The following is a 20,442-nucleotide window of genomic DNA, read 5'->3' on the forward strand; positions in this document are numbered from 1 at the left end:
AAGAAAAGCTTCTTAAAGGAAATGACTCTTTGAAAAATGAAGTTGAAAGACTTAGAAACTCAATTTCAAGATTTCACAAAGGGAAGGAGTCTCTTGGCACTCTAGTTGTGTCTCAAAGACCTCTTGTGAGACATGGACTTATGTTCAATGAATGTCACTTCATCATCCTCATCTCACAACATAATCTTTGTTAAAGACACTCAATATCAAGCATTAGAAAGAAGCTTAAATGGAGTTTTAAAAAGTAATACACACACTAGACCTCCCATTCAAAAGAAAGGGAAAGGTACACATGTTCTCAAGGCTAAGCCAAAAGGAACAAAGCATGCATTCATGTATAGGAACATAAACTTAGGTAAATCTTGTTCATGCATATATGATAGCAATCATATACGGTCCAAACCTTAAGCAAAATTGGCTAAGACGGCCAACTCGAACTCTATTAACAACTAAAAGTTCACTTGCCACTCTTGTATGAGAATTGGGCACATAAATGTAAAATGCAAGATAAGGAAAATGCATTTTTTCATGGGTGAGTTTTTTAAGGGTAAAACTAAAGGACCCAACTTTGTTTGGGTACCTAAAACTAAGTGAACTTGACTCCTTTTTGTAGGTGTGTCTTAAATCCACAAGCACAAATCTTTGGCTTGTTGATAGTGGATGTTTAAGGCAAATGATGGGTGACAAAAGCCTTTACGTAGATGTCAAGGACTACAAAGAGGCAAAGTAATTTTCGGAAATGATGACAAAGGTAAGCTGATTGGCATCGGATCCATTGATAAGGATGGTAAATTTTTTATTCATGATGTTTTCCTAGTGGATGGTCTGAAACACAATCTATTGAGTGTAAGTCAATTGTGCGATAAGAGGTACAAATCCACTTTTAGCTCCAAAGGATGCTTTGTCAATTCCCTTGTGGCTGACAAAATGATACTAAAAGGAGAAAGAAGTGGCAACACCTAAATAATTGATTTACACAAAGTTGCTAACCAATCTTTCAAGTGTCTTATTTCTAGTGATGAATCTTGGCTATGGCATAAAAGATTTGGTCATGCAAGAATGGAGCATCTTCATAAATTAGGCAAAGAGGAGCTAGTGAATGGAATTCTTAAAGTGAAGTTCATCAAAGTAGACATAACTCAGGTGCTTGGATAATTCCTTCAACCCTAGGACTTGGGGGTCCTCAATAGAAGGTTTCACCTTCTACACATTTGACTTGTCAAGAGAAATAAACGGGTCAGTAGAACAGTTGGGCTCACTAGCCAGTAAACAAGCAAGTTGTTCCAACACTTGCTCGTTGGACAACTCCTTCTCATCTCCCTGCAATGCAACCTGTAAAGGATCGTCAAGCAAAATGTCCTGCATATGAGACTCAACAACATCATCCAATCCATCCACAGAAAATACAGTATATCCATGACAACAAAATCAACAGGGTATTATACAGGGTATAATGAAACTCTGTGGATCACGCCTCTTAATAGGCAGCTTGTTTTACAAAATGGCGAAGCACTCCTCGTTCAGGGTCACTAATCCCAAGTCCTCCAGTTTCCTCTTGTTGCTTAATATCTCATTTAAGAATTTCAAGTACTTTGGCATCTGCAAAATAGCCTCAACAAAGGGAGGTTAATGTGCAGTTGTTTAAAAAGGTCTAGAAACTTACCAAACTATTGTTCAACCTTTCCTGCCTCAATCGAGCAAGATATGCTGGTACTCTCTCACTGGAGTCTTTTTCTTATCCTCAGCTCTCACAGGCTCTATCTCCTTAGGCTCTAGCTCCCTCCTAGTAGGCTCATCCTGCACAACAATATCATCATTATCAGCTACAGGTACGGAACTACATAACTGCCTACTTGATCGCAAGGTGGTAGCCTTGTAATGCTCCCCCGGGTTAGACTCTATAGTGTTGGGGAGTGTCCCTGGTTGTCTCTCAGCCAACACCTTAGAAATCTAGCCTATCTAGTTCCCCAAATTCTGAATGGAGGCCTGCTGATTCTTAAGTGCACTGCCCGTCTGGTGAAACCTATTGCCGGTAGAGGACATAAATTTCATCACCAACTCCTCGAGATTGGGCTTCTTCTCCTGAGGTGAAGGTAGTTAGGATGGACCAGCTTATGGCTAGGGCTGTTGCTGATGCAATCTCTGAAAGCCGGGTGGTCCCTGGGAATTGTTATTCCTCCAACTGAAGTTGGGATGATTGTGCCAACCTGGATTGTATGTATTGCTGTATGGATTATTCTACTGTCTAGGTGCATTACCCATATAGTCTACCTGTTCAAGGTCAGCAGAAATAATAGAGGATGGAGAAGGAGAGGAAGTGGAAGGTGAAGCAAACATACCTCCTGCATTATAGTTTACACCGTAGTATGGGCCACCATAGAAATCGCATCTTATCTGTGCTGCATAAACCGGCATCTAGAGTTGGTATATTTTCTTGGTCAGAAGCTCCACCTGAGCTGCCAAGGCTGCTGTGGAATCTAGCTGGTTGACCACTCCCTGCTTGACTGGCCGACTCCTAGAGGATTGCCACTAGTAGTTATTCATGGTCATCTCCTCTATCAGATTTTGTGCCTGCTCCGGCATCTTACTGTTTAGGGCCCCACCTGCTGCAGCATCTACCATCTGCCTAGTACCAAGGTTCAAACCGCTATAGAAAGTCTGAACCTACATCCATACTGGTAGTCCGTGATGCGAGCAACATCGAAGCAAATCCTTGTACCTCTCTCAGGAATCATACATACTCTCATCATCGAACTACATAAAAGAAGATATGTCATTTCTCAATTTAGAAGTTGTAGCAGGAGGAAAGTACTTATATAAAAAAATTTCAGCCAAATAACTCCATGTCGTAATAGTGTTGGCTAGGAGTGACTGCAACCATCTCTTCGCTCAATCCCTGAAAGAAAAAGGAAACAGCCTCAACCGAATGGCATCATCAGCCGTTCTATTTATCTTGAAGGTATCACAGATCTCCAAGAAGTTAGCTATATGAGCATTTAGGTCCTCGCTCGGCAGTCCCCCAAATTGCACACAATTCTGGACCATTTGTATCACGTTTGGCTTTATCTTAAAGTTGTTGGCTGCCACAGGTGGTCGCACTATACTCGTCTATGTCCCTGCAAAAGAGGGTCTAGTAAACTCGTATATTGTCCTATTTTCATCCACAGCCTGGTTGTTGTTATTGTCTCCCATCTCTGCTAGTCTATTCGCAGGGGCTTCAATCTCTATCCGTAGTTGCTCTTCTTCTTGCATATGCTTCCTCGAAAGATGAAAGGATCGCTTTGGTCCAGCAAAAGGATCTACAGTGGTAGGATTAAAGCTCCTGGTCATAACCTACCTGAAATTAATAGGCAGCAACCAAAGAACACAGAAATGGATAGAAGAATAAAGAATAAAAAAATCAAAAGACAAAAAATAAAAATGGCTAGAGTAACATAAACACAAATTCACTTTAGTTCACACAAAAATTCTCGAACAATGGCGCCAAAAACTTGATGGGCTACTTATATAACTACAATCTAAGGCAGTGAACCTATCGATACAGACTAGCACTAATGGCAAGTATCAAGGTCGTATCATCGAGAAAGGGTGAGCCTGGAACTACTCCAGCGTCTTGTGTTATCTAACCTTAAATAATAGTTACAAAGTTACTATTCTATGACTAAATGCAAGCTAAATGATTAGCTAAATGTCAAACAATCTGCAAAGGTTTAATAAAACAATCAAGGAAAGAAAGCAAACCCAAGGGGACATAAGCTAATTGGATTTTAGTGAAGGTAGAAATTAGATTGATTACCAATTGTGATTACCCGTGAGCGGATTCTAAATTGAATTTTTGAAGTCCCTCTCGAGAACACCGAATACCTAAACCTAAAAACCTAAACAATAGAATCTCTTCCTATGATTTATTTTAGGTCAGCCTTAAGATTAATCCACTGTTAATTAAGAGTTGTTAGTTCTTAATTCGGCTAGTTAATTACCCTTATATCTAAGTGATCATTAACCAGTTCTTGCTATTTAAATTTCCAACTAGTAAAAAAATTTATCAATTACAGAAAGCAATCTGAACAACACAATTCACAACGTCTCATGAATAATGTGATATTTTAATAATACTAAAAGCAAGAAGAATACAAGCATTGATAATCAAAATCTCATAAACATTAAGTGCAATCCAACAAACAAAGGAACCCCAATGGGTTCAACAGCTCTAGCTACTTATGCTAACGAGTAACACAAAATGAGGAACAAATACAAAAAAGAAAATTGGAAAGATGTACACCCTTCTTCTTCAAGTCAGTTGAACAGTCCTAAATCTCCAAATCTGAATAATGAACCTCAAATTGCCTCTTGAATGCCTCCAAATCCACTCTTGATCTACAACATGATGCTTGAACCACTGAAATATGTCCTTCAATATGTAAAATGGTCTCCCAAAGTTGAATATCGAAGTCTAAAAGGGGTGGCTCGCGTGCATATATGAGATTTAAAGTCAGTAAATTGAACCCTCACAAAAGAAATCGATTTGGCCTATATAAATGTCCCATGACGGCCGTGGTCAAGCCCATGCTGGTCAGCACCGGCGGAGTCCAGGCTGTGCTGGACCTTTGAGTCCTGAAAATCCTTCTCTGCTCCCTCACCGTGCCCTCACCAGTGGTAAACCACCACGGGCCATGATGGAGACCGTAGTGGCCTTAGAAACAGTGCCGAAGGGCCACCTTTGAGGGTCAAAGGTCGATGGTTCAGCACGGCCAAAGTCCAGGCTGTGCTCAACCTTGAAATGCTAGTTTTTGTTCAATTATGATGGATTCTGGTATGTATTCACACGTATCGCCCTCAAATACTCGTAATGTCCATTAATGATCATCTGAAACATGAAAGGAACTAAAACACAGGTGATTCTGGCATAAAACAAGATAAGTATGCACAACAATAGAAGTAATTGGGCATATAAACATGTGTAACACAATGCATATCAATAGCCCTTTTATAGGGTTCTTTTCTAATACTCATAAATATATCCCTCTTTCGGCGTTTTCTTTTCACACATATACACATATATCCATCTTACTAAATTATTTTCATGTACTTACAAATATACCCCTCTTACCGGGTTGTTTCCTCATTTGTAAGAAATATACCCCTCCTACGGGGTTCTATTCTAATACTCATAAATATACCTCTCTTTCGGGATTCTTTTTGCAAACTAAACGATATACACCTCATACTGGGTTATTTTCTAATAGTGAAAATTGTACCCATCTTATGGTGCAGTTTTCTCATATTCACAAATACACCCCCTCTTATTCGGGTGTTTTCACAACCTCAAAAATATATCCTTACGAGTTTTTTCTCTTATTTACAAATATACCTCTTTTATAGGGTTATTCTCTGATGCTCATAAATATATCCCTCTTACAGGGTTGTTTTCGTATAGTAAAAAATATAACCCTCTTACGGGTTATTTTCACATAGTAAGAAATATAATCTCTTATTATGTTATTCTCTCATACTAAAAAATATATCCCTCTTACAATGTTGATTTCTAATAATCAGTTTTATACCCCCTCTTATGAGGTTATTTTCTCACACTGGTATATGTATGCCCCCTTACAAGGTTATTTTCTCATACTCGTACATGTACACCTTGTATAAGGTTATTTTCTCATAATCACAAATATACCCCTCTTACAGTATTCTTTTCCAATATTTACAAATATATCCCTACTAAAAATTGTTTTTCATACTTGCAAATATACTCCCTCTTACGGGGTTGTTTTCTTATACTCATAAATATACCCCTATTATCGGGTTGTTTCCTCATTTTTATAAATATACCCCTTCTACAGGAATCTTTTTCCTAATACTACTCTTATAGGGTTGTTTTCGCATACTGAAAAATATATTCTTTTAATAAGGTTGTTTTATCATTTTTACAAATATACCCCTTATGGGGTTATTTTTGCATACTCAAAAAAATACACCTCTTGCGGGGTTGTTTTCTCATATTTATAAAATATACCCCTCTTATGAGGTTATTTTCTCATACTCATAAATATAGCATTTTTTACGGGGTTGGCTTCTCATACTCATAAATATACCTTTCTTACGGGGTTGTTTTCCCATACTAAAAAATATACCCATCCTATTGTGTTGTTTTCTCATACTAAAAAATACACCCCTGATGTGCGTGGAATACACACATCTAAATGGGGATTCTAACGCAGAATTTATGTACATTTGGATGTGAATTGGTCCCAAGACTCACCCTATGCGTTTGTTTATGTGCTTTAGGTTCAAAAGAATTCAAAGAGTGATAAAGGGAAGAATTGGAGCAGAATTGGACGTCAAAGTTGCCAAAACAAGTCGAGTTTGCGCATCCGCTAATCTGAACATGGCCGTGTTCCCAACACGGGCACTAAAATGACCGTTTTGGGCATTTGCCAATAGGAAAAAGATGCATTAAGGAGCACGACCACAAAGAGTAACACAGCCAGGAACACTAAACCGTGTTCCCAACACAGCCAGGAACACGGCCATGTTCGCGGCGATAGGACGAATTAATTAAAAGAAAGAGCAAGAGGAAAGAAGGAAAAACGGTAGGGAGAACGTCCCAAACCCTAATTTTTCTCTCTCTAAGGGTTTTCTGAGCTGGAACCAAGGAAAAAGGAGACTTGGACCAAGGTTTAAATTGGATTCCCTTCAAAGATTGAAGATTGGGCGAGGTTCGTTGATTGGTTTCAATTTGAGCAAGAGGAACAAGAATCGATTCAATTCGGGCAAGAGGAATTGGGGTTGTTTACTCTCATCCAAGGGTGTAATCAGGTTTCTCTACCTTTACTCATTGTTGTAATTAAATTCTTATGGGTTTTAATTATGAACATGATTAGCTAGATTGATTAAATCCATTGGGATTTCTTTTCTATGTTGGCTTAATGTAATATTGTTGGATTGTTTGAGTTAGTTTTGTATTCTTCTTGCTTTCAGTATTAATAAGATAATGCATTATTCATGAGACGTTGTGAATTATGGTGTTTAGATTGCTTTATGTGATTGAGAAGTCCATTTGGCAATTGAAATTTTGAATAGCAAGAACTAGTTAATAATCACTTAAAAATAAGGACAATTAACTAGCCGGATTAAGAATTAACAAAGCTTAATAGAGGCGGATTAAAGCTTAATGCTAATTTAAGAATCAATCGTTAGGAAGAGATTCCAACTTTAGGTTATTAAGTTTAGGAATTCGGTTATCGAGAAAGAGAAACCGAATTCAGTTAAGAATTCGTCCACGGGTATCATAATTGGAGTCATCAATCCTTTATCTTTTGTTTCATTGCCAACTAGTTTAGGTTCCCTTTGGGTTTGCTTTCTTGTCTGGGTTATTTGATTTATCCATTTACTCCTACATCTCCCTTAGAACTTAGCTTGTGGCTATTATTAGTTTAGAAATTATTCATCATTCATTTTAGGTTAATATAACAAAGAACAAAGGACTAACTCTGGGCTTTCACTTTCTCGAGGAATACGACCTTGATACTCGCCATTAGTGCTAGACTGCATCGATAGGTACACTGCCTTAGATTGTAACTGCATAGATAGCAACCATCAACGCCTCTTAAAATGTTATTTTCTCATACTCATATATGCATTCCTTTTACAGAGTTTTCTACTCAGACTCACAAATATATCCCACTTACCGGATTATTTTTCAATATTTATGAAAGTATAGAGTTCTTTTCTTATACTCACAAATGTACCCCCTGTTACGGGGTTGTTTTCTCATAATGATAAATATACCCCTGCTACCGTGTTGCTTCCTCAGTTTTACAAATATACCCCTCAAGCTGGATTATTTTCTCATGCTAAAAAATATACCCGTCTTACAATGTTATTTTCTCTTACTCATAAATATACCACTCCTACGTTGTTGTTTTTTATTACTCACAAATATAACCCTCTTACGGGGTTGTTTTTGCATACTTAAAAGTATACTCCTCTTATTGTGTCATTCTCTCATACTAAAAAACAAACCTCTCTTACAATGTTATTTCCTCATACTCCCAAATGTACCACCTCTTACAAGGTAGTTTTCTCGTACCCACAAATATACTCTTCTTACAGGGTTAATTTTCAATATTTACGGGGTTTTTTTCTCGTACTCATAAATGTACCCCCTCTTACCGAGTTATTTTCTTATACTCACAAATAGATTCCTCTTACTAGGTTGTTTTCACATTTTTATCAATGTACCACTCCTACGGGTTTCTTTCCTAATATTCACAAATATACCCCTCTTACGGGGTTGTTTTTCTGTACTAAAAAATATACACCTCTTATTAGGTTGTTATCTCATAGTAAAAATGTAATCCTCTTATGGTTTTTTTTCTCATATACACAAATACATACTCATTTATTGGAGTGTTTTCACAACCTTAAAAATATAACCCTCTTATGGGGTTATTTTCTCATACTAAAAAATATATCATCTTTATAGGGTTGTTTTCTCATACTTAGAAACATACCATTCTTATGGTCATAAATATACCCATCATAAAAGGTTGTTTTCTCATACTAGAAAATATACCCCTCTTATTGTGTTGTTTCTCATGCCAAAAAATATACCTTTCTTATAATATTATTATCTCATACTCATAAATTTAACCCCTCTTACGGAGTTAATTTTTCATACTCATATATGTGCCCTCTCTTACAAGGTTCTTACGTGGTTATTTTTTTCAATATTTATAAATATATCCCTATTACAAGTTTCTTTTCATACTCACAAATGTACTCAATTTTATGGAGTTATTTTTCCAAACTCATAAATATATCCCTCTTATTAGGTTGTTTCCTCAATTTTATAAATATACTCCTCTTATGGGGCTCTTTTCTAATACTAGCAAATATACCCTTCTTACGGGGTTGTTTTCGCATACTAAAAAATATATCCCTCTTATGGGTTTATTTTGTCATATTTTGTAAATATACCCCTCTTATGGGGTTGTTTTCGCTAGGGCTGAGCACGGATCGTTCAAATTCGGTTATCTATAAATCACAAGTACCATACCAAACCTCGGTTATTTTAGAACTGAAGGTACCAGCACCGTACCAAATATAAAAGGATCCAATACCGTATTGTACCAATTTTACAGTTAAATATAGTTCGGTTCGGTGTTATTTTCGATTCTAAAAGATTTAAAAAAACACAACTTTAATCTCATCTTTAATCAAATACATTTAGAGAAAATATGATTACCAACCTAAAAAAAGTAGCATGAAAATCTGAATTAGAATTGCAATCATATTCTTGAACAACCTATTTTGCAATTCAGTCACTTGCAAATATAATAATTCATTCAATATTCAAATACAAACCATTAAAATATATATTACTACTAGCATAAAAATATTTTGTAGATGGCAATCATTAAAATAAATAAATTTACAAACTTTATGTAGCACTAAAATACATGTCCAAAATTAGCAAAGGAATGTTATTACCTCCCTTCAAGATTAGTACTCCACATTTAATCTTGGCATAAGGGACTCACCAATCTCAGAATCTTGAATAACTTTTACAATAAAAGTAAAATATTACATCAATAAAACTTAACAGCATCAACAATAAACAAACATATGTAAGAAGTAAATAAATGTTACCTGACTCTATGCTTTCAATATCCTCTATTGATTCTTATAGTTGGATAGGTTTATTTGAACTTCTAAGCCAATCTTGACAATAGATGAGGACCTCCGCTGTTGTAGGAAGTAAAGAACTTCTATATTGATCTAGAGTTCGTCCTCTAGTACTAAATGCAGATTCAGAGGCTACTGTTGAAGCTTGGATAGCCAATACATCGCGTGCAACCTTGGACAAGATATGATACCTTACTGAATTCATCTTCCACCATGCTAAGATATCGAAATCAATGGTGAATTTTTCTGAAAATTCTTCAAAGTACCTATCTAACTCAGATATCTTAGACAAATTTTTATGCGCTTCTTCCTCTAAAAAGAACTCATCAATCTCTTCTTTTGTTTCCATATCACTTGGCCCACTATCATATGCAGATTTCTCTGAGCTCCCTATAACCTCACCCATATATAATTGATCCTCAATTATCTTGTATTCATCCACCATTAACTCTAAAGCTGTTTTCACCATTTTTTCCAAATTTTTTGCCTCATCTTCACCATAATAAATGGTATACTTAGCTTTCAAGTACTTTAGTTTGCACCTAGCTTTCAAGTACTTTAAATCTAATATTATAATATGTATACTAGATTACTAGTATCAATATACTATGTGACATATTAATATATATAACTTATATTTTTTATAGAGTATAAAGTATATTATAATATTATAGTTATTTTTAATACATATTATTTTTTTTATTTCGATAACAATTGCTTGAATTATATAAATGATAAATATAAAATAATTTTGTTATAGAGTATAAAGTATTTTATAATATTATAGTTATTTTTAATATGTATTATTTATATAATATAAATAATTATTAATAAATATATGTAAAAAATTCGGTTCTACGGTTTGGTCCGGATCAGTACAAGACGAATCGGTTCTAGTACGGTTATAGTATGGTTTTTACTAAAGAACTAGTACCATACCGTAATAGTAAAAAAATTCGGATCGGTTCAATTCGGTTATAAAAACTTTCAGTTATTTCGGTTCTGGTATTTTTCGGTACGATTATTCGGTTCGGGCGAGAATCACCGAGATCCATGCTCAGCTTTAGTTTTCGCATACTCAAAAATATACCCTCTTATTTTGTTGTTTTCACATACCAAAAAATATACGCCTCTTACAATGTTATTTTCTCATACTCATATGTGTGGTCCCCTTACGGGATTGTTTTCTCATGCTCATTTATGTACCCCCTTTTACAGGATTGTTTTCTTATACTCATAAATATACCTCACTTATGGGGTTTTCTTCCAATGTTTACAAATATATCCGTGTTACAAGTTTGTATTTTCATACTCACAAATGTACCCCCTCTTACTAGGTTATTTCCTCATTTTTATAAATATATCCCTCTTATGGGTTTCTTTTCTAATACTAACAAATATACCCCTCTTACGAGATTGTTTTTGCATACTAAAAGATATGTCCCTCTTATAGGGTTGTCTTTTCATATTTATAAATATATCCCTCTTACGAGGTTGTATTCACATACTCGAAGATATACACCTCTTATGGGACTATTTTCTCATATTTACAAATATACCCTTCTTTTTGGGGTTGTTTCTCATACTCATAAATATATCACATTTTATGTTGTTGTTTTCTCATACTAATAAATATCCCCCTCTTATGGGGTTGTTTTCACATACTATAAAATATACCCCTCTTATTGTGTTGTTTCTCATACTAAAAAATATACACCTCTTACAATGTTGTTTTCTCATACTTACATATGTACCTCCTTTTACTAGGTTGCTTTCTCATACTCATAAATATATCCTATTTACAGGGTCGTTTTCCAATATTTATAGATATATCCTTATTACAGAGTTATTTTCTTATACTCACAAATGTACTCCCTCTTACGATATTATTTTCTCATACTAACAAATATACCCCTATTGCCCGGTTGTTTTCTTATTTTTATAAATATACCCCTCCTGCGGGGTTGTTTTCTCTTACTCTAAAATACATACCTTATTTTCTCCAAGTAAAAAATATACTCCTCTTACGGTGTTGTTTTCACATACTCATAAATACAACCCTCTTATTGGGGTGTTTTCACAACCTGAAAAATATCTCTTTCTTGCGAGATTATTTTCTCATATTTATAAATATACCCCTTTTTTATAAGGTTGTTTTCTCACACTCATAATTATATCACTTTTTATGTCGTTGTTTTCTCATATTCATAAATATACATAAATTGCGAATATTACTAATAAAATTTTGTTTAGCTGGTCCTAGGTTAAGATGTTGATCCATATGCGGTACACATGAATCTGGGCTCACTCCAATGGAACGCTCCTTTTCGAGCCCCAGTGATTCAAGCAAGGGAAAGCCTGCGAAGTGCAGATGGGCTGTGAGCCCACTAAAAGGCCGATCTTTGGGCCTAAACTTGCAAAACTAGAATTAGCATTCAAAATACTAATAAAAGAAACCATAAAAGAGAAGTTAGAGCATAACTTACACGGATCACATTCCAGAAGCCACAGATCCTTTTACTACTTCGAACAATAATGTCTATTTAGTGATATAAGTACGCGAGAGCTGTAAATCCCCAATTGTAGGAGGAGACCTGATCCAAATCCCACAACTGGGCTAAATAGTGGAACTTTAGTGAATTCCCCGAGTCACTGAACAAAGTCATACTAAAGAGGTACACCAAAAAAGGCTCAGGCCATCTGATCCACCTCCTGAGCGTTCCGAGGTATAAAGTCCCAGTAGTGGAGGGGTATGCTCTTGTAAGCAATGCAGTGTGTGTTCTTGCATGCTGACAAGAGCCCTAAATAAGTAATGAAACACTCCGAGACATCAGAACGCTAATTATGGATCGCGTTATCAAATGGCATAGGCGTGCTGCTAAAATTAATGCCAGTGATGGCAACAAATGAGAGAGGGGAGAGTGTCAGCTCACCAACCGGAGTGTTGAAGATGTGAGTAGTGTCCATCCACCTTTTGAGCATGGCATAGATAGAGGTATGGTATGTCCTCCTGATGATTGAAGAAATTGTAGCTACAAACCCATGGAAGCCGATATTGCCAATCCTAGCCTGGATAGAGCTAGGGAGCTCATTAAACCATTCATAAGCTCCGTAAAGGTTTCCTACAAACTAATTCGATACAACATCACCTCACCCTGAAAAGCTAGACGCATAGGTATTAAACATAATTTACGCATGAAAAGACTATAAATAGGTAAGTATATGTCTATTTGTTGGTATTTTGTATAACAATGCCCTAAAAACACTGTTTTGCCCATGCACAGTCAATTTGGACTATGTAGAGCCAATCGACTATGCGCACAGCTGATTGGCTTTACACAGAGGATATGATTTATAGGCTTGGGTGCACAATTTTTTAACATTTTTTCATAATTTTTCATGAGTTTTGAGCATATAACATGTGCATCTAGTATATAAGTGACAAGAAATAAAGTTTAAAGCTAGAAAAACACCTCTCCAACGGCTGAAAACACTCGGTGGGCATTTAATTTCGCCAAAAAGGGGATTCCTCTCCCTCCACAGCCTAAATCATTTTGGCTAGAAATTGGAAATGAAAACTCCCAACTTGGTGTGATTAGGGTGCATCTAGCGAATCTTGACGAAGAGCCCGCCATTTCAAGACTGATCTTATAGGATTTAGTTAAGAAATGAGTGAGAAATCAAAGAAAGAGTGAAAAAGAATTTCAAAGAAAAGTGAAGAAGGAATAGATAACGTGAACAATGAATGGATATATATATATATATATATATATATATATATATCCCGATGGGCTCTTTATGCAACCTACACCTAAGGCGTTGAACCCACTGATGCGCCTAGCACTAGGAGTATCAAGGTCGATCCCCGGAGATCGGATGAACCTAGAGTTACTACTGTTTACTATGTTATCTAGTCTGAAATAGGGTGTGAAAGTTCTAACGTACCAGCTAATGGTTATGAGTGCAAATAAGTAAATGAAGGACAACGAACAATCAAAAGACAATTACAAGGAGAGAAACAAACCCAAAAGGGAGCCTAAGTGATGGAATTCTAAAGATGGATTTTATAGATTGCCGATCTTGCTTACCCATGCCTAAATCCTGAATTGAATCCCGGTTCCTCTCTCGAGCTTACCGAATTCCTAAACCTGCACTAATCTAATGGAATCTCTTCTTATCGGATTACTACAGATTAGCATTAAGTATGATTTAAAACTATTAAGAGTTATTAATTCTTAATCCGGCTAGTAAATCAACCTTATCTCTAAGTGTTAACTACTAGTCCTTACTATTCAATGTCCAGTTGTAACAAGCATTTCTCAATGTCAAGAAACAACCCAATAAACAATTAATTCAACGTCTCAAATTAACTGAATCAAACTTTTATTACTAAATAGCAAGAAGATTGCAAGAATGACAATTATAAAACTAACAATTAAGCATAATCCATCAACAAAGGTGAACCCCAATGGGTTCAAAAGATCTAGCTACTCATGTTCATGGTTAAAGCAATTGGGGAACAAAATAAGGGAAAGAAAATTAAAGGCATGTACACCCTTCTCTTTCAAGCTGAAAGAAAAACCCTAAATTTGCAAATTCAAAATCTCAAACCCTAGTTGCCTCTTACTCGATTTGAGAACCAATCAGCAAACCTCGCCCAATCTTCAATCTATGAAGGGAATCCGATTGAAACCTTGATCCAAGTCTCCTTTTTTCTTGGTTTCAGCTCAGAAAATCCTTAGGGAGAGAAAAATTAGGGTTTTGGACGTTCTAACCCTAGCCTCCTCTTTTTCTTTCCTCTCTTCATTCTTTTAATTATTCCCCTGTCGCGCCAACACTACCGTGTTCTTGGTCAGGTTGACACGGCCGGTGTTCCCGGCCGTGTTACTCTCTGTGGCCGTGCTCCCTAAGAACTTCCTTTTCTTTGATGTTTTAATGCACGCAACACGGCCGTGTTGATGCCCGTGTTAGGAACACGGCTAGTGTTAAAACCAACACGGCCATGTTCAAATTTCCCGATGCTCGATTTAGCTCGTTTTAGCTTTGACGTCCAATTATGCTCCAATTCTTTCCTTTTTCATTCTTTGACTTCTTTTGGACTTAATGCACACAAACAGATACATAGGGTGAGTGTTGATACCAATTCACATCCAAATATCCATAAAATCGATCTTAAAAACCCCATTTAGATGTGTGTATTTTACGCACATCAAATAACCCCATTTAAAAGTAAAGTAAGGAAAATAAACCACTAAGGAACAATACCTAAACTGACAGACAAGCTAGAGAGCTTCTGCACATATCCTTAACAAGCGTAAGTCAAACAAAAAGAAAAGAAGCAATCAATTTCAAGTATCACAACCAAGATACCAATAGTTCACACAATACTGTCTCAACGAAATTATTCAGAACCAACTCCTCACCAGATTCACTCTAAATCACTCAAAGTGTTTAAAGGGTAGTGTTTAATCGCTCAATGCATCAACTACTGCCTTACTATATGCTTGCTCTTAAATCCTACTCCTACAACTTATGGAGAGTCAACAACCATGTCAAGAGGTCTTTATAAAGGTTGTAATGGGGATTAGGTAAAGGTAGGTAAATTTGGTCAGAGTTGAACCTATGGTGTTCTGCAATGAAATACATGACCTGCACATAAGTCACAATGATCACAAGGGGTAAACAATGGACAGTAGTCCAAGGTGGGAAATAGGAATCAAGTCAAAATGTTTAGCTCACTTACTTTCTTTCTTTTCATCACCTTTCCCTCTTATTCTTCTATCTCTTTTTTTTCATAAGGGAAGAACATTCACATAATAGAGTGAATTTCTTTTGGATCAAGTAAGTCGCTACAAGATTCCAACGCTATTCCCAAGATAAAAATTCCCAATAAAAACAACTCATATGCAAAATCATAACCCAAAGCAGAATAAAACTAAGTGGTAATGGAATATGATACAGGAAATGGTGAAAGAAGGGGTTATCTACAGAATCAATAAACGAATGAAGGCTATTTGGCTAGAATGAAAAACCTAAGTGCCTCTATCATACCAAAGTATTAAACTCTCCTTGTGGCCCTCATAAGCATTACCGAGCAAGTTCTAAAAGTAAAGACAGTAATCGGCACTCTCAACAAGAAATAAATACAAGCATATAAAGTGTACGCTTACAATTTAGGCTCAATTTCTCACAAGTGTGCCTTTGAGTAGGTTCCAAACAAAAATCATCAAAACAGAATTAAATAAACCAAAGCAACTTAGTGCACAACTCAAACTAATTATCTTACATTCTTCCGCAAGACTCAACACTATCGGTTTTACCCGATCATATGGACATAAACAGGATTTCAAAAGTAAGTCAACAGTAAGAGCATCGAAACAAAGTGAAAAATTTTCAAAATTTTAAAAGAAATTGCACAAAGAATAAGCAAATTACTGAGACGGGATAAATATCACCCACCCCACACTTGAAGGACACACCGTCCCCAATGTACAAAATATAAGAAATCAAAAAGGAAAAAGAACTAATACTGCCCTGACTATGGCTCTAGAGTGAAAGGAGGTGCATCGGCCAGTATATCAAAGTGGTTGGCTAGTCCGTGGTAGAGGAATGGTCGGGCTGGATTATAATTAAGAGATTCATTCATTGCCTTCTTCCAACAAGGTTTGATAAAAGTCGCACAAATCTACTGGTGACCTACCCCACATCGCGTGAAAAACACTGTCCTCAAAGTGTGAACAAGGTAGGCAGGAATAAAATATGTAAAATGAAGCAGATTGTGGGAGTCCATAAAAGAAATTGGAAAACTAAGAGAAAAATAAAACGACATAAAGAGATAAAAACTAGAAAGTCTACTAGATACTGCCCTTGATGTGTACTTTAACACTTCAAAATATGTTAGTCCTCAAAATTAGGTATGAGCATCAAGTAGGCTAACTCCTGCAAAACTCAAGAATAAACACATTCCAAGCAACATCTAGTAAAAGGTTCAGTAAGATAGTATCTCCTAAAAATCAAACTTACTAAAAACAGACTGAAATATCTAACTACCAATGACTACATAAAATAAATAAAAAATGTCCAAAAATTCAGAAAGCAAAAAAAAAATAGATTCGGGAATGCCTCCCGAGGGCGCTTCTTTTTGTTCGAGTCGTCTAGCTGGTCTCTACAACAGCATTCCTGCATCGCGGGCAAATTAAAAAGGTAGGCTCAATGTAAGTTGGGGCTCGAGGCATATAAGCGCAACGAGAAGGTCCGATGTGTGCGGTAGATGACCAAGGAGGTGCTCTCTTGACCGATTTGGGATGTCCATTCATCCACTCCGCATTCCGGCTAGGTGACCTGTCAAAAACAAACTTACAACTACCCTTCTCGGGTCTATTAAGCACAAAGTCTCATATTGATACAAGTTATTTTTTTCAGATGAATAACACATACTAATAGGGGAAGAAACATGTATAGCATCATCCATTTGTACATCTTGTGGTTGTGTATTACATGCAAGATCAATTCCATCAATACAACAAATGGCATGAACATGGTCGGTGGAAGAACAATCAAATGAAGGTAAACTAAAAGTGACACACTCATCCCCTACATTAAGTTCTAACTTCCCCTCAAATACGTCTATTTTAGCTCTAGCTGTGGCAAGGAAAGGTCTCCCCAAAATTAATGGTACACCATGCTCATTGTCCATATCCAAAACCACAAAGTCCACAGGAAATATGAACTTATCTACCTTAACTAGCACATTTTCCACAATTCCCCTAGGAAACTTAACAAAACGGTCAGCTAATTGAATGCACATCCTAATGGATTTTGCCTCCCCTAAACCTAACTTATTGAACAAATTAGTGGGCATGACATTTATGCTAGCCCCCAAATCAGCTAATGCATCATTAACACACACAAATTACCTAAAGTGCAGGGAATAGTGAAACTCCCTGGATCGTGATGTTTCTCTGGCAACTTGCTCCAAACACCGAGCACTCCTCACTGAAATTTGAACATAGGCGACCTCCTCCAACTTCCTTTTCCGCTAAGTATGTCCTTTAAGAACTTAGCATACTTCGGCATCTGTTCCAATGCATCAATAAAAGGCAAGTTAATATGCAGTTGTCTAACAATATCTAAAAACTTACTAAACTACTCTTTTGCCTCTGCTTGTTTACTTTTAGCAGGATAAGGAATCTTAGGTTGATATTCTCTGACTGGAATTGATTTCACCTTTTGTCCCTCAAGTTCCCTAACCTTACTGCTCGCCTCAACCTGCACATTGATAGTGGCGTCATCAAGAATATGCTTAGAAGGAGCTGAAACTAACTTACCTGAACGCAAAGTGATGGCATTCACGTGCTCCCTCGGATTAGACTCAGTGGTGCTCAGCGCCTCGCCTCTCGGACAACATCTTAGATTTGGCCAACTGGTCTCCAAGTTCCGAATCGAGGCCTGCTGGTTCCTAAGTGCACTATTAGTTTACTGGAACCTCATCTCCGTAGACGTCACAAACTTCATCATAAGCTCCTCTAAATTTGACTTCTTTTCTGGTAGAGGAGGAGCTTGTGCAGCCAGCTTGAATGTTCGCGGTGATGAAGTCTCCGAGAATCAGGTGGACCCCGAGCGTTATTATTCCTCCAATCAAGTTGGGATGATTGCGCCACCCAGAGTTGTATGTATTGGCCGTAAGGATCGTTATGCCTTGGGGCATTCCCCATATAGTCAACCTGCTCAACATCAGAAGACATAATAGAATTAGATGGAAAAGTAGTAGAGGATGAAGCAAACATACCTCCCGCGGTATAGTTTGCACTGTAATGCGGGCCACCACAAAACTTGCGTACCAACGTCACTGCATGAACCTAAGATCCGAGTTGGTCGATCTTCTTAGCTAGAAGCTCCACTTGAGCTCGCCAAGGCTGTAGAGTCCACTTGACCACTCCATGTCTTCCTAGTCGGCTCTTAGAGGATTGCCAACGATAGTTGTTCATGGCCATTTCCTCTATCGTGTTCGAGCCCGCCGCCTTACTATTTAGCGCCCCACCTGCTGCATCATCCACCATCTGCCTCGTTGCAAGGTTCAACCCGCTGTAGAAGGTCTGAACCTGCATCCACACTGGCAATCCGTGATGTGGGCAGCATCTCAAAAGATCCTTAAACCTCTCCCATGCATCGTACATGCTTTCATCATCAAACTTCATAAAAGAAGATATGTCATTTCTAAATTTTGCAGTTTTAGCGGGAGGAAAATACTTGTATAGAAATTTTTCGGCCAACGCCTTCCAGGTAGTGATCGTATGTTGTGGAAGAGATTGCAGCCATCGCTTTGCTCTGTCCCTCAAGGAAAATGAAAACAATCTCAGCCGAATGGCATCATCGGTTGTTCCATTTATCTTGAATGTGTCACAAGTCTCTAAAAAGTTGGAGATATGTGCATTGGGATCCTCGCTGGGCAATCCTCCAAACTGCATGCTTTGCTGGATCATCTGGATAACATTGGCCTTTATCTCAAAATTGTTGGCCACTACAGCAGGTCTGACTATACTCGTTTTCGTCCCATCTAAAGAGGGTCGAGCAAACTCGTACATGGTCCTTTGATTATCATCGACCTGGGGGTTGAGGTTCTCCATTGCGTCAACTCCTTGAACCTGAACTATAACTCTATCCTCCTCCTCAACTGCCTGCAAACGTCGTCTCAATAATCTGAGAGAGCGCACCGGGTTAGATAATGGTGTTATAGGATCAGGGTTAGAGCTCCTGGTCATATACTACCTGAAACCGACAACCAAACAACCACCAATCAATTAAAAATAATATAACAATAAATAATAAAAAAATAAAGAATAAATGAATAAACAAACAATGACTAAATTAACACAAAAACAATTCACTCTAGTTCACCGTTACTGTTTCCCTAGCAACGGTGCCAAAAACTTGATGGGCTCTTTATGCAACCTACACCTAAGGCAGTGAACCTACTGATGCAGCCTAGCACTAGTGAGTATCAAGGTCGTATCCTTGGAGATCGGGTGAACCTAGAGTTACTACTGTTTACTATGTTATCTAGTCTGAAAAAGGGTGTGAAAGTTCTAACATACCAGCTAATGGTTATGAGTGCAAATAAGTAAATGAAGGACAACGAACAATCAAAAGACAATTGCAAGGAGAGAAACAAACCCAAAAGGGAGCCTAAGTGATGGGAAATTCTAACCATAAGTACCTGAAAGTGGAAAACTACCAAATTGATCTAAAGTGGTAAATTATTTCCTGAAATGGAAAATAGCTAGAGGAAAGTCTCTACAATCATGAAGTTAACAGGCGTGGTTCCCATGTTAACAGACATGGTTCCTGAATAGCAGGTGAAGTCCTCAATGTAAGCAGGTGAAGTCTTCAACCTAAGTAGGCAGAGTCCTAAAAAATTCAAACTAGCTTGGTCCCTACACTAAATCAACAATCAAAGTTCGATTGATATTTATGATTTGTCTCAATTTATTTAAACACATTGCATGCTTATAGCTTTCGACAAATAGGGGGTAATTTTATGGATTTAGATATCGAGGGAATTACGACAAACTCTATCATGAAAATTAGTGCCTTCTCAGGTCTTGAGGGATGAAGGGCATGTGAATTCAAGGTTAAGATTGAGGTTAATCCAACCAAGATCACCTTTTCTTAAATCAATTTAGAGTTAATTATTAAGACAAATGAAGTTTGAGGGTCAAAACAATAAATTTCATAAGTTTGGGGACT

General features: G+C 37.1%; 2 non-coding genes across 2 annotated transcripts; both read left to right on the plus strand.

The window, feature by feature from the left end:
• The first annotated feature begins 2,680 nt into the window (after positions 1 to 2,680).
• On the plus strand, positions 2,681 to 2,787 carry LOC112534998. Its single transcript, XR_003079205.2, has one exon. It is a non-coding gene; the product is annotated as a small nucleolar RNA R71 (small nucleolar RNA).
• A 16,026-nt stretch (positions 2,788 to 18,813) lies between these two features.
• LOC112535840 lies at positions 18,814 to 18,920 on the plus strand. The gene has a single exon (XR_003079928.2). It is a non-coding gene; the product is annotated as a small nucleolar RNA R71 (small nucleolar RNA).
• The last annotated feature ends 1,522 nt before the right edge of the window (positions 18,921 to 20,442 follow it).

Source organism: Ricinus communis, chromosome 9 (assembly GCF_019578655.1).
Source record: "Ricinus communis isolate WT05 ecotype wild-type chromosome 9, ASM1957865v1, whole genome shotgun sequence".
In the NCBI taxonomy this organism is placed as follows: Eukaryota; Viridiplantae; Streptophyta; class Magnoliopsida; order Malpighiales; family Euphorbiaceae; genus Ricinus; species Ricinus communis.